Source organism: Oncorhynchus clarkii, chromosome 15 (genome assembly GCF_045791955.1).
Source record: "Oncorhynchus clarkii lewisi isolate Uvic-CL-2024 chromosome 15, UVic_Ocla_1.0, whole genome shotgun sequence".
Lineage (NCBI taxonomy): Eukaryota > Metazoa > Chordata > Actinopteri > Salmoniformes > Salmonidae > Oncorhynchus > Oncorhynchus clarkii.
The window spans coordinates 39,054,386-39,068,895 of record NC_092161.1 but is presented as its reverse complement, the minus strand read 5'-3'; positions in this window follow the sequence as shown (position 1 = coordinate 39,068,895).

Here is a 14,510-nt window from a genome sequence, read left to right as displayed (position 1 = left end):
TAACCATGGATGGAGATAGGTATTTGGACTTGTGGTTTTACTTAATTCTCCGTACTGGCCAATGATTATAACGGCAATTCTGAATTAACCATTAAGCCATACATTGTTGTGTTCTTGGCCTGAGAGGATGGAAGTTCAAGATGTAGAAGGCTAATGTTAACGAGCTAACGTTGCCCATGAATGGAAGTTAGGCTAACCATCATGCATTTTAGCCAGGTAGCCTAGGACAACAAAAAATAAAAGCGTGTACTGAGTGATAGACCGTTTTGTCAACATGAAAGAGAGAAGGATGGCACGCACACACGCACACACACACACACACACACACACACACACACACACACACACACACACACACGCACGCACGCATGCACGCACGCACGCACGCACGCACGCACGCGCACACGCACACGCACACACACACACAAAGAAATCAGAACCATGGACAGCCACATCATATTTAGCTTACGTTGATTGGACTAAATTGTTTTTGGTATCTTTTAGTTGTCACTGTATTAGACTAAGTAGAGATGATTTGATGGTTGAAATGGTGGAGGTAGCTCCTGTTTTATTTGCCACTTGCAGTAACTATTTGTGGTTCTAAATCAATAATTGTTTAGTTGCCCGAAAATGTCAGAAACATTCATTTGCTTGACCATGCTGTAGGTCATGTTACTGTACATGCAATATGCTTTGTGGACTTTACTGGACCTCTGTTGCTATCCGGTTTTGTGATGAAACACACGCGTGGTTTAATTTATGCTGCCACTGTCTTCTTATTGCCTCGGCCTTTAGGCCTACGTATATATCACAGTCGCAAGGCATATGAATGAACAGGTTACAGAGCGAACAGCGAAATTGTCACAACGCATAGCTTGGAATATGGGGCTTCCGCAGTGATTTTACCCACGCATCACTACTGTCTACTACACAATGCAGAATGCCTGGATACAGCCCTTAGCCATGGTATATTGGCCATAATGTAAAAAACCCAAAGTTGCCTTACTGCTATTATAAACTGGTTACCAATGTAATTAGAACAGTAAAAATAAATGTTTTGTCATACCCTTGGTACCACGGCTTTCAGCCAATCAGCATCCAGGGCTGTAACCACCCAGTTTATAATTATGAATGGAGTCTTGGGTCCTCATTCAATCAAACTCACAATGCAAAGGATTTCATTTTTATACTGCATATGATCAATTCATTACATAAAACATTACAACTTGAATTTCTGGTCTTCACATCAGGCTGCTTAAGAATGTAGAATAATAGGCCTATAGCCTATATGAGGACTGTATGGGCCTAAAAATGATGAACACCAATACAAATAAAAAATACTGAAGTTTATAGATACCACTCTTCTTCAAATAAATTGCTAATATTAAATGGAGTGTTTTTAAAAAAAATATGCCATAGCCCTATAAAGAAATGGAGCAAGATGAGACAATCACGGCACTAGCCAGGCTAATGGTAACTGTCTGTAGTCTTCCTAGAGAGAAAGCAATGGGCTGCTTTATTCCACTCACCACTGGTAATTCCCCCTTTTGCAGATAACACTCTATGTTAGAGACGTATTGAGCCCCTCTATCAAAGCGCCACTAACTAGACTTGTGTGTCTTGTGGATAACAAGGCTTTGGAATAATGGGACGGGGTAATTTCACAAGGGCGGCTGCCTACTGCCATATCTGAAATGAGGGGGATTGTGGGGGAACAATGAGAGAGCCATTTAAAGGATTTGCTCCTTCATATCCCACAGTAATCTTTAATACATTCCTGGAATAATTAGCCAAAGCACAAAGACAGACATTATATTTTTTTGCTCAATCGTGAGCTGAGTTGACGGTCTGATTTCATTAGGGGAGCCTTGCCTTCTTCTTGCTTATTCTTCTTCCCCTGAAACAGAAGAGTACTGCCCCATTGACCAAAACACATGTTCATTTATTCAATACAAACTCAGGGTGAAAGATTTCATTATTTATTTTCTAATCAATGGAAAATAGAATATACTCAGTCAGGGCTAATGTAGGCTACGTCCCAAAATGGCACCATATTCCCTATTTAGTGCACTACTTTTTTTTTCAAAAGTAGTAGACTTTATAAGGAATAGGGTGCCATTTGAAATTCAAACAAAATATGGCCACCCTTTCGAGGGCCCACCATTTCAGTTCTCCAGTTACAGTTGCACACTAAAGGCAACATTTTCAGCTATGCCTCAAATTACTGGGTGTGTGGTGCCAGTCCTGATGTCATATCAAGTCTATGGTATGGCACACTGAGCCCATAAATTCACACTGGTTAATCCTGCTATATGAACAGTAATGTTACATCAGCGTCTGCCATGCCCTCTACTGCTTACCTGCCGTCTCTCTCTCTCTCTCTCTCTCTCTCTCTCTCTCTCTCTCTCTCTCTCTCTCTCTCTCTCTGATGTTGAAGGCAGCTTATGGAAAGAAATTAACATTGAATTCTATGGCAACAGCTCTGGTGGACATTCCTGCAGTCAGCATGCCAATTGATGTCTCAAAACTTGAGACATCTGTAGCATTATGTTTGACACAACTGCACATTTTAGAGAGGCATTTTATTGACCCCAGCACAAGGTGCACCTTTGTAATGATCATGCTGCTTAATCAGCTTCTTGATAGCTTCTTGATCTGTCAGGTGGATGGATTATCTTGGCAAAGGAGAAATGTTCACTAACAGGAATGTAAACAGATTTGTGCACACAATTTGAGAGAAATATGCTTTTGTGCATATGGAACATTTCTGGGATCTTTTATTTCAGCTCATGAAACATGGGACCAACACTTGACATGTTACATTTATATATTTGTTCAGTTTGACCCATCACATACTGCTACTGCTACTATTTTTCTCTCTGCGTAGTTGGAAAGGGCCCTTTAAGTAAGCATTTCACTGTTAGTGTACACCTGTTATTTGTGAAGCATGTGACAAATAACATTTGATTGGATTCTCCTCAGAGGCTCATTGCGCTGGGTGAAACTAAGTGTGAATCGAATTAGCAGAGGACTAAAACTCATAGGCAGGAACTTGGAGGAGGAGCATTAGGAATAGGAAGAGATGGAGAAAATAAGAGTAAAAGACGAGAATGCCTTCATTAGAAGAAGAAACGTTTACAATGACATTTAGTGAAGTGGAAAGGATGTTGGTATAAATATGCATAATGTTGCCAGAAGAATATTGAAGAGTTTCTCAGGGGTAGAAAGATAAGAGAATGATGGATTCTTAATGATGAGGTAGTCTCCCTGTGTGTGCGTGTGTGTTCGTGTGGATGTACGTGTGCATGTGTGTGTGAGTTAATGCATGTGTATGTGTGTGGGTGTGTGTGTGACAGCATCACACTGTAATTGGGTCCGTGCCTTAACTTCCTTCACATTTAACTCACTCTAGTAGCACCCCAAATTCATATCATCACAGACAGAAATGTCACAATGCTAGATGCCTAATCAAGCAAACCTTTTTTTGGAGACACGGAAGACTGAAAGACATCTTCATTGCTTAATTACATTTCTGAAGACATAATGAGACAACAGTCTGGTGAATTCAGATTTCGGTGCATTTCTGTAGTTGTTTTTACTGAATCTTCCCTGACAGTTCAGATTCTAGTTTGAGAAGATAAAGTGTTGTAATCAATGTTCCCTCTAAGCTGCGCGGGCATGCAGCTCCCCTCGACTGCCTGGCAGAAGAAATATCAGCCCACATTGAGAATCACGAGATTGAAGTTAACTTAACTTTAGTTAGTTAATACTAACGTTTCGCTCTACTGTGGGAATTGTGCTTGAATCAACGCAATATTAGCCACTTTCAATGTAACATACCGAAATAAAACAAATTATGCAAGATTTAGTATGCAAAACTAACTGTGCAACAGATTTTCTTGTAGGCAGAGCGCATTGGAGTAGGATTCAATTGCATTGACAGGCACGACTCTACACAGACTGGTGCACCATAACCAGAGCTGCAGTAGGCCAATATGCAAATAGCAATTGCCATATACGGATCTGTGCGATTCACTTTGAACTGGACTGTGTTTACAGTCTCGAGTGGCTGCGCTTGTTTTGAGATCAAGGCAAGAGCTGCATGTAGCCACCTGTGCACATTTGTTCATATTCTTTGCCAGTTAGTGAGTTATTAGCCCAGTTATAGGTAATTTCTAGTCAACAATAGCAAAGTGGTGGTTGCTTCCGACAAGAGCACAAAAGCTGTACATTTTTAGCCATCTTTGAAAAGCGAATCAGGTAAAGAGCTTTTTCATGTCTTAAAGGGGCAGTGAAGTATTTTGAGATGGTCTTGAATAAGCTAAGTAGCCAACAGGTAGCATAATTTTACCGATTCTTTGTAATAATGGTATGGGAATAATAATTCATTGTTTTTTGTAAAGTGGTTTCTTGCATCAAACAACACAAGAAAATGTTCAACCACCTTGTCTGAAAGACAAGTGGATAAACAGGTTAATGTCAAGCACTGCATGTTTTTAAAAAAAAGTTTAATGGAAGTTAGTTCACCATTGAACACATTTGCTGCTACTGTAGGCTGAATGATATTTCCATGTTAAAATGTGATGGAATGCCTTTTTCTCCATTGTTGTTGATGGCAGGCCACTCTGGTAGGCCTACATTATGACCAATTAGCCACAGTCGTCTACTTTGCCTCTGTTAAAACTGTAATTTAAAGTGGGTACAGCCTCATTGTTCAATGTAAACTTGCACTGGAAGTTGCAGAGAATTTTCAATTTTCAATGTTCAAGTTTGTGCTCAGCAGACCTGGTATTTGCTCAGTGCCTCATTTTTTTTAAAGGAACATTGATTTTGATCTGCAGAGAGAGAAAGACAGAGAGAAAGACAGAGAGAGAGAGAGAGATAGAAACCCCCAGAGAACAACCCAAAAGAGAGAGAAAAAGAGAGACAGACATAGAGAGGGAGGGAGAGAGATTGAAACATAAGAGCACAGAAAAAAGAAAGAAAGAAAGAAAGAAAGAAAGAAAGGAGAGAAACCCCAGAGAACAACCCAAAAGAGAGCGGTGTAAATGGGAGGGGAACTGTCAGAAAGGAGAAATGTTATATAGGTCAATGAAGAAGTGTGCTGCATGGTGGAGATAATATTGCTGCTTCAGCTCAGCCTTCACTCTGTCTGGGAGGCTGATTTGATTTCCCCATGAATCCGTCTGACTTGAATTATGAGCGATCATCCCATTTAAAATCACCTCACTGACCACCCTGGAAATCTGTCTTGAAAACTCACAGTCTCAGAACAGGAATCAATACACTGAGTGTACAGAATATTCAAACATCTGCTCTTTCCATGACCTGGTGATTCCAAGTGAAAGCTATAATCCCTTATTGATGTAATTTGTTAAATCCACTTCAATCAGTATAGATGGAGGGGAGGAGACAGATTAAAGAAGGATTTTTAAACCTTGAGACAATTGAGACATGGATTGTGTATGTGACCAATTCAGTGGGTGAATGGGCAAGACAACATATTTAAGTGCCTTTGAACAAGGTATGGTAGTATTTACAATTTTTACTTATTGAACCTTTATTTAACTAGGCAAGTCAGTTAATCGTATTTACAATGACGGCCTACCCCGACCAAACCCTAACCTGGACGACACAGGTCCAATTGTGCGCCTCCCTATGGTACTCCCAATCACGACCGGTTGTGATACAGCCTGGAATCGAACCAGGGGCTGCATCTAGCACTGAAATGCAGTGCCTTAGACCGCTGCGCCACTCGGTAGAAGTTGCCAGGCGCACAAGTTTGTGTCAAGAACTGCAACGCTGCTGGGTTGTGCATGTGTGTATCAAGAATGGTCCACCACCCAAAGGACATACAGCCAACTTGACACAACTGTGGGAAGTATTGAAGTCAACATGGGCCAGCATCCCTGTGGAATGCTTTCGACGCCTTGAAGATTCCATTCCCCGGGGGGACACCCTATTAGTGCACTATATAAGGAATAGGGTGCCATTTGGGCAACAGACAATATCTCTGGGTTACTGTAGTGCATTTTACTTTAAGACAGAAGTGTTGTGTCATTAGATAATCCGTTTCCTGACAAGATGAAAAATGACCAGTGAAATTGACACCTTTATCCACCCTCCCCACCCTTCCTTCCCTCCCTCCACCTTCCCTCCATTCTTTGTTAAGTAAATAATTAACATAACAGGTGGTAAGGCAAGTCGCCAATCACCCCCTGGCCTAGCCCATATCTTGCAGGAGGTTAAAGTCCTATACAAGAGACCGGGGCAGAAATGGTGCCTGAAATGTGTGCGTGTGTGTGGACGGAGTATGCGTCTGGACGTAGTATGCGTGTATGCTTATGTGCATTTCCGTGTGTGTGCGTGTGTTGTCTTCCTCTCACGGTTTCTGGAGGGAAATGCTGTAGGAATGCTCAACCGGTGTCGCTCATTCAGCTGACAGAAACTTTCAACCGGTTTTCCCCATTAAGCAACGAGTCGGAGGCCGAGCCTTCTCTTGTCTCTACTCCTCCCGCTACGGGGTCTGAGACGCCGAAGCTTCCCACCATTAGCTCTGACAAATTGAAAACTCTAGTCATTCGCGACTCCATTACCCGCAGTATTAGACTTAAAATGAATCATCCAACGATCATACACTGTTTACCAGGGGGCAGGGCTACCAACGTTAAGGCTAATCTGAAGATGGTCCTGGCTAAAGCTAAAACTGGCGAGTGTAGAGAGTATAGAGATATTGTTATCCACGTCGGCACCAACGATGTTAGGATGAAACAGTCAGAGATCACCAAGCGCAACATAGCTTCAGCGTGTAAATCAGCTAGAAAGATGTGTCGGCATCGAGTAATTGTCTCTGGCCCCCTCCCAGTTAGGAGGAGTGATGAGCTCTACAGCAGAGTCTCACAACTCAATCGCTGGTTGAAAACTGTTTTCTGCCCCTCCCAAAAGATAGAATTTGTAGATAATTGGCCCTCTTTCTGGGACTCACCCACAAACAGGACCAAGCCTGACCTGCTGAGGAGTGACGGACTCCATCGTAGCTGGAGGGGTGCTCTCATCTTATCTACCAACATAGACAGGGCTCTAACTCCTCTAGCTCCACAATGAAATAGGGTGTAGGCCAGGCAGCAGGCTGTTAGCCAGCCTGCCAGCATAGTGGAGTCTGCCACCAGCACCGTCAGCGTAGTCAGCTCAGCTATCCCCATTGAGACCGTGTCTGTGCCTCGACCTAGGTTGGGCAAAACTAAACATGGCGGTGTTCGCCTTAGCAATCTCACTAGGATAAAGACCTCCTCCATTCCTGTCCTTATTGAAAGAGATCATGATACCTCACATCTCAAAATTGGGCTACTTAATGTTAGATCCCTTACTTCAAAGGCAATTATAGTCAATTAACTAATCACTGATCATAATCTTGATGTGATTGGCCTGACTGAAACATGGTTTAAGCCTGATGAATTTACTGTGTTAAATGAGGCCTCACCTCCTGGCTACACTAGTGACCATATCCCCCGTGCATCCCGCAAAGGCGGAGGTGTTGCTAACATTTACGATAGCAAATTTCAATTTACAAAAAAAAAAAATGACGTTTTCGTCTTTTGAGCTTCTAGTCATGAAATCTATGCAGCCTACTCAATCACTTTTTATAGCTACTGTTTACAGGCCTCCTGGGCCATATACAGCGTTCCTCATTGAGTTCCCTGAATTCCTATCGGACCTTGTAGTCATAGCAGATAATATTCAAATTTTTGGTGACTTTAATATTCACATGGAAAAGTCCACAGACCCACTCCAAAAGGATTTCGGAGCCATCATCGACTCAGTGGGTTTTGTCCAACATGTCTCTGGACCTACTCACTGTCACAGTCATACTCTGGACCTAGTTTTGTCCCATGGAATAAATGTTGTGGATCTTAATGTTTTTCCTCATAATCCTGGTCTATCGGACCACCACTTGATTACGTTTGCAATTGCAACAAATAATCTGCTCAGACCCCAACCAAGGAACATCAAAAATCGTGCTATAAATTCACAGACAACACAAAGATTCCTTGATGTACTTCCAGACTCCCTCTGTCTACCCAAGGACGCAAGAGGACAAAAATCAGTTAACCACCTAACTGAGGAACTCAATTTAACCTTGCGCAATACCCTAGATGCAGTTGCACCCCAAAAACTAAAAACATTTCTCATAAGAAACTAGCTCCCTGGTATACAGAAAGTAAGCTTCCAGAAAATTGGAGCGGAAATGGCGCCACACCAAACTGGAAGTCTTCCGACTAGCTTGGAAAGACAGTACCGTGCAGTATCGAAGAGACCTTACTGCTGCTCGATCATCCTATTTTTCCAACTTAATTGAGGAAAATAAGAACAATCCGAAATTCCTTTTTGATACTGTCGCAAAGCTAACTAAAAAGCAGCATTCCCCAAGAGAGGATGGCTTTCACCTCAGCAGTAATAAATTCCTGAACTTCTTGGAGGAAAAGCTCATGATTATTAGAAAGCAAATTACGGACTCCTCTTTAAATCTGCATATTCCTTCAAAGCTCAGTTGTCCTGAGTCTGCACAACTCTGCCAGGACCTAGGATCAAGAGAGACACTCAAGTGTTTTAGTACTATATCTTTTGACACAATGATGAAAATAATCATGGTCTCTAAACCTTCAAGCTGCATACTGGACCCTATTCCAACTGAACTACTGAAAGAGCTGCTTCCTGTGTTTGGCCCTCCTATGTTGAACATAATAAACGGCTCTCTATCCACCAGATGTGTACCAAACTCACTAAAAGTGGCAGTAATAAAGCCTCTCTTGAAAAAGCCAAACCTTGACCCAGAAAATATAAAAAACTATCGGCCTATATCGAATCTTCCATTCCCCTCAATTTTTATGGAAAAGGCTGTTGGGCAGCAACTCACTGCCTTCCTGAAGACAAACAATGTATATGAAATGCTTCAGTCTGGTTTTAGACCCCATCATAGCACTGAGACTGCACTTGTGAAGGTGGTAAATGACCTTTTAATGGCATCAGACCGAGGCTCTGCATCTGTCCTCGTGCTCCTAGACCTTAGTGCTGCTTTTGATACCATCGACCACCACATTCTTTTGGAGAGATTGGAAACCCAAATTGGTCTACACAGACAAGTTCTGGCCTGGTTTAGATCTTATCTGTCGGAAAGATATCAGTTTGTCTCTGTGAATGGCTTGTCCTCTGACAAATCAACTGTAAATGTCGGTGTTACTCAAGGTTCTGTTTTAGGGCCACTATTGTTTTCACTATATATTTTACCTCTTGGGGATGTCATTCGAAAACATAATGTTAACTTTCACTGCTATGCAGATGACACACAGCTGTACATTTCAATGAAACATGGTGAAGCCCTAAAATTACCCTCGCTAGAAGCATGTGCTTCAGACATAAGGAAGTGGATGGCTGCAAACTTTCTACTTTTAAACTCGGACAAAACAGAGATGCTTGTTCTAGGTCCCGAGAAACAAAGAGATCTTCTGTTGAATCTGTCAATTAATCAAATAAAACTGTGAAGGACCTTGTCGTTACTCTGGCCCCTGATCTCTCTTTTGAAGAACATCTCAAGACTGTTTCAAGGACAGCTTTTTTCCATCTACGTAACATTGCAAAAATCAGAAACTTTCTGTCCAAAAATGATAAAGAAAAATTAAAACATGCTTTTGTAACTTCTAGGTTAGACTACTGCAATGCTCTACTTTCCGGCTACCCGGATAAAGCACTAAATAAACTTCAGTTAGTGCTAAATACGGCTGCTAGAATCCTGACTAGAACCCCAAAATGTGATCCTGTTACTCCAGTGCTAGCCTCCCTACACTGGCTTCCTGTCAAGGCAAGGGCTGATTTCAAGGTTTTACCTAACCTACAAAGCATTACATGGGCTTGCTCCTACCTATCTCTCTGATTTGGTCCTGCCGTACATACCTACACGTACGCTACGGTCACAAGACGCAGGCCTCCTAATTGTCCCTAGAATTTCTAAGCAAACAGCTGGAGGCAGGGCATTCTCCTATAGAGCTCCATTTTTATGGAATGGTCTGCCTACCCATGTGAGAGACGCAAACTCGATCTCAACCTTTAAGTCTTTACTGAAGACTCATCTCTTCAGTGGGACATATGATTGAGTGTAGTCTGGCCCAGGAGTGTGAAGGTGAATGGAAAGGCTCTGGAGCAACGAACTGCCCTTCCTGTCTCTGCCTGGCCGGTTCCCCTCTTTCCACTGGGATTCTCTGCCTCTAACCCTATTACAGGGGCTGAGTCACTGGCTTACTAGGGCTCTTTCATACCGTCCCTAGGAGGGGTGCGTCACTTGAGTGGGTTGAGTCACAGATGTGATCTTCCTGTCTGGGTTGGCGCCCCCCCTTGGGTTGTGCCGTGGCGGAGATCTTTGTGGGCTATACTCGGCCTTGTCTCAGGATGGTAAGTTGGTGGTTGAAGATATCCCTCTAGTGGTGTGGGGGCTGTGCTTTGGCAAAGTGGGTGGGGTTATATCCTTCCTGTTTGGCCCTGTCCGGGGGTGTCATCGGATGGGGCCACATTGTCTCCTGACCCCTCCTGTCTCAGCCTCCAGTATTTATGCTGCAGTAGTTTATGTGTCGGGGGGGCTAGGGTCAGTTTGCTATATCTGGAGTACTTCTCCTGTCCTATCCGGTGTCCTGTGTGAATTTAAGTATTGTCTCTCTAATTCTCTCTTTCTCTCTCTCGGAGGACCTGAGACCTAGGACCATGCCTCAGGACTACCGGGCATGATGACACTGTTCTGTCTGTGATTATTATTATTTGACCATCCTGGTCATTTATGAACATTTGAACATCTTGGCCATGTTCTGTTATAATCTCCACCCGGCACAGCCAGAAGAGGTCTGGCCACCCCACATAGCCTGGTTCCTCTCTAGGTTTCTTCCTAGGTTTTGGCCTTTCTAGGGAGTTTTTCCTAGCCACCGTGCTTCTACACCTGCATTGCTTGCTGTTTGGGGTTTTAGGATGGTTTTCTGTACAGCACTTTGAGATATCAGCTGATGTACGAAGGGCTATATAAATGCATTTGATTTGATTTGATTTGATTCCTTTGGGCATTAAGTGCTGACTTGGGGTAATATGATGTCTGTAATGATTTAGTGTAGGATCCTTTACAGACAGGAGACTGACAGGACAGGACATTGGGTAGAAGATGAGTCTCCATTCACACAGATAAGACCTCTTCTGATTAGTCTAAGATCATCAGGGAGGTGGGAGAGTTGGTCACTATCAGCACAGTAACAACAACACTGCATTTCTTACTATTCAGAGGAGTTGTACACAAGCATATTAGTCACAAACAGACAAGGGGGACTTTTGGTTTGCCTCACATTATAACATATAAGTGTGTACATTTAAGTATGATGTTGGTTACGAAAGGAAAGCGAGAGAGGGAGACAGAGAGGGGAGAGAGAGGGGGGAGAGTGAAAGAAAGAGACAGCGGTGTTCCAACGGTAGAGATGCAATGAGGTCAAAGGTCAAACCATGAAGTGTCCTTCATGAGGTCAGAGGATGAAATAAAATACAATGAAACAATGACATAAAAAATGTAACATTGTGTAAATCCCATCTGTCATTAAGTGATTGTGTTTTCTCTCTCTTGTTATAAAAGATAACCGCTCCTGCAATCATGAGCTAAAGCTAGAGACATTGTCTGACATTGTGATGTTGCTGACCTCTGGTGACCCTATTTGTCTGAGCCAGAAATTATCACACACACACACACACACACACACACACACACACACACACACACACACACACACACACACACACACACACACACACACACACACACACACACACACACAAACCAGGCCCGTTCATTACTTCAGGATCCTACTCTCAACCTTTACACCCCGGCACACCAGTCATAATCAATGTCATATCACAGTCAATGTCAGGAGTGGCAAACACACTCTCAAAATGATCCCTGTAAAAGGAAGTGTTCAGGCCTTATGGTTTCTTGTCTAGTCTGTTTTCCCATTATACATGGCCATCATGCTGTCAGGCCGGCAAGAAGCAGATCGGGGCTGAGGCAGGCAAGGCAGTTCAGTAGCACAGCTGAGCCGACACTTAATTTGTATTTTTTTGTCATTAGTTCAGTGGCCACCGTCTGACCCATGCAAACATTTATTTTATTGATTTAACATCACATCACTCCACGGCAGTGATAAACAACTCGCAGCTAGCTGAGCTGCTCTCATTTTGGTAAAAACTAATGGACATCACATTGTAGTGTACTGTATGAAGCACATCCAACTGGCAGATTGTTGACAATGAGAATTGAAGGTAGTGGGCCTTTCTTGGGCTGAAAGCCTTTTATATGTTGTCTGTGGCTTCAGTGCTTTGAGCTTGGACAAAAAATGTCCAACAACCTGAAGATGTGAAATAGTAGCGCAGATTGGATAATACATCACAGCAAACCACAGTCATGAGCTAGATACATCAAGGTCATCCTGCTTTTCTACCATGTTTTGACATTGTAATTTCAGTAAAAAAATGGTTGATAAGGTGGTCATGAGATTATTCTTGCAAAAGTCCGTACTTCAGAAGAAGCATGAGTCCTTAGGAATCCCCCCCCCCCCCTCTCTCTCTCTGTTCTTTACTTTTCTGTATAAAGGACGTTCTCTCCTTGAAGACGGTGTGTCCTCTCATCATTTTGTTATGAGGCTGCTGAAGGGCATCTACTGTAGAGGAATACTTAGCAGCAGTGAAATTAACAATAGTAATGCTGCTTGGATTTACACGTTTAATGAAGATTGCACAAGAGCTGCAAACACATTTCATTAAGAAATGCAGGGGAGGGCATAGAATATCTCGAAGACACAGTGAAATGAAACACAAAGAGAGGCAACAAAATTCAACAACAGATGACTGCAAAAAGGTCAAACTGGCAATCGTATCAGTGTTCATTCAGACTGCCAAAACAAATACCAATGATTAAGATGCTTTAGGGAACATTTGATACTTCCGAGAATATTCAGACCCCTTGACCTTTTCCACATTGTGTTACGTTACGGCCTTAATCTAAAATGTGTTAAATAATCCCCCCCCCCCCCCCCCCCCTATCAATCTACACACAATAGCCCATAATGACAAAGCAAAAACAGGGTTTAAGAATTTTTTTTATACAAAATGTAAAACAGAAATACCTTATTTACATAAGTATTCAGACCTTTTTCTATGAGACTCGAAATTGAGCTCAGGTGTATCCTGTTTCCATTGATCACCATTGAGATGTTTCTACAACTTGATTGGAGTCCACCTGTGGTAAATTCTATTGATTGGACATGATTTGGAAAAGAACACACCTGTCTACAACTTGATTGGAGTCCACCTGTGGTAAATTCTATTGATTGGACATGATTTGGAAAAGCACACACCTGTCTATTCAAGGTCCCACAGTTGACAGTGCATGTCAGAGCAAAAACACTTTTATGGAGGAGTGGCCAGACGGAAGCCACTCCTCAGTAAAAGGCACATGACAGCCCGCTTGGAGTTTGCCAAAAGGCACCTAACGGACTCTCAGACCATGAGAATCAAATCAAATCAAATTTTATTGGCCACATACATGTGTTTAGCAGATGTTATTGCGGGTGTGGCGAAATGCAAGTTTCTCTGGTCTGATGAAACCAAGATTGAACTCCTTGGCCTGAATGCCAAGCATCACATCTGGAGGAAACCTGGCACCATCCATGGTGAAGCGAGGGAAAGATGAACAGAGCAAAGTACAGACAGATTCTTGCTCAAGAGCGCTTAGCCAAGACAAACCAGGAGTGGCTTTGGGACACGTTTCTGAATATCCTTGAGTGGCCCAGCCAGAGCCTGGACTTGAACCCGATCCAACATCTCTGGTGAGACCTGAAAATAGCTGTGCAGTGTTCCTCCCCATCCAACCCGACAGAGCTTGAGAGGATCTGCAGAGAAGAATCAGAGAAACTCCCCAAATACAGGTGTGCCAAGCTTGTTTGCGTTATACCCAAGCAAACTTGAGGCTTTAATTGTTGCCAAAGGTGCTTCAACAAAGTAAAGGGTCTGAATACTTACGTAACGGTGAAATGTCAGTTTACACTTTTTATGCATTTGCAAAAATGTCTTAAAACCTGTTTTTGCTTTGTCATTATGGGGTATTGTGTGTAGATTGATGAAGGGGGAAAAATGATTTAATCCATTTTCGATTAAGGCTGTAAAGTGTTATTACAACGTTTTTAACAACCTATCAGATCATTGAGCAGTCGTGCATAGGGGCATTTAGAAATGTAACTAATATCTGGGTATGAGTCCCAAATGGCACCCTGTTCCTTCCCTATATAAATACTGTATATTCCTTATACCCTATGGGCTCTGGTCAAAAGTAGTACACTATAGTACACTATAAAAATAATTGGGTGCCATTTGGGACGCAAACTTTGACTCTGTCTGATTTGCGGCTGTGGGTGTCCGTTCCAGTACAGTTCCGCTTACCG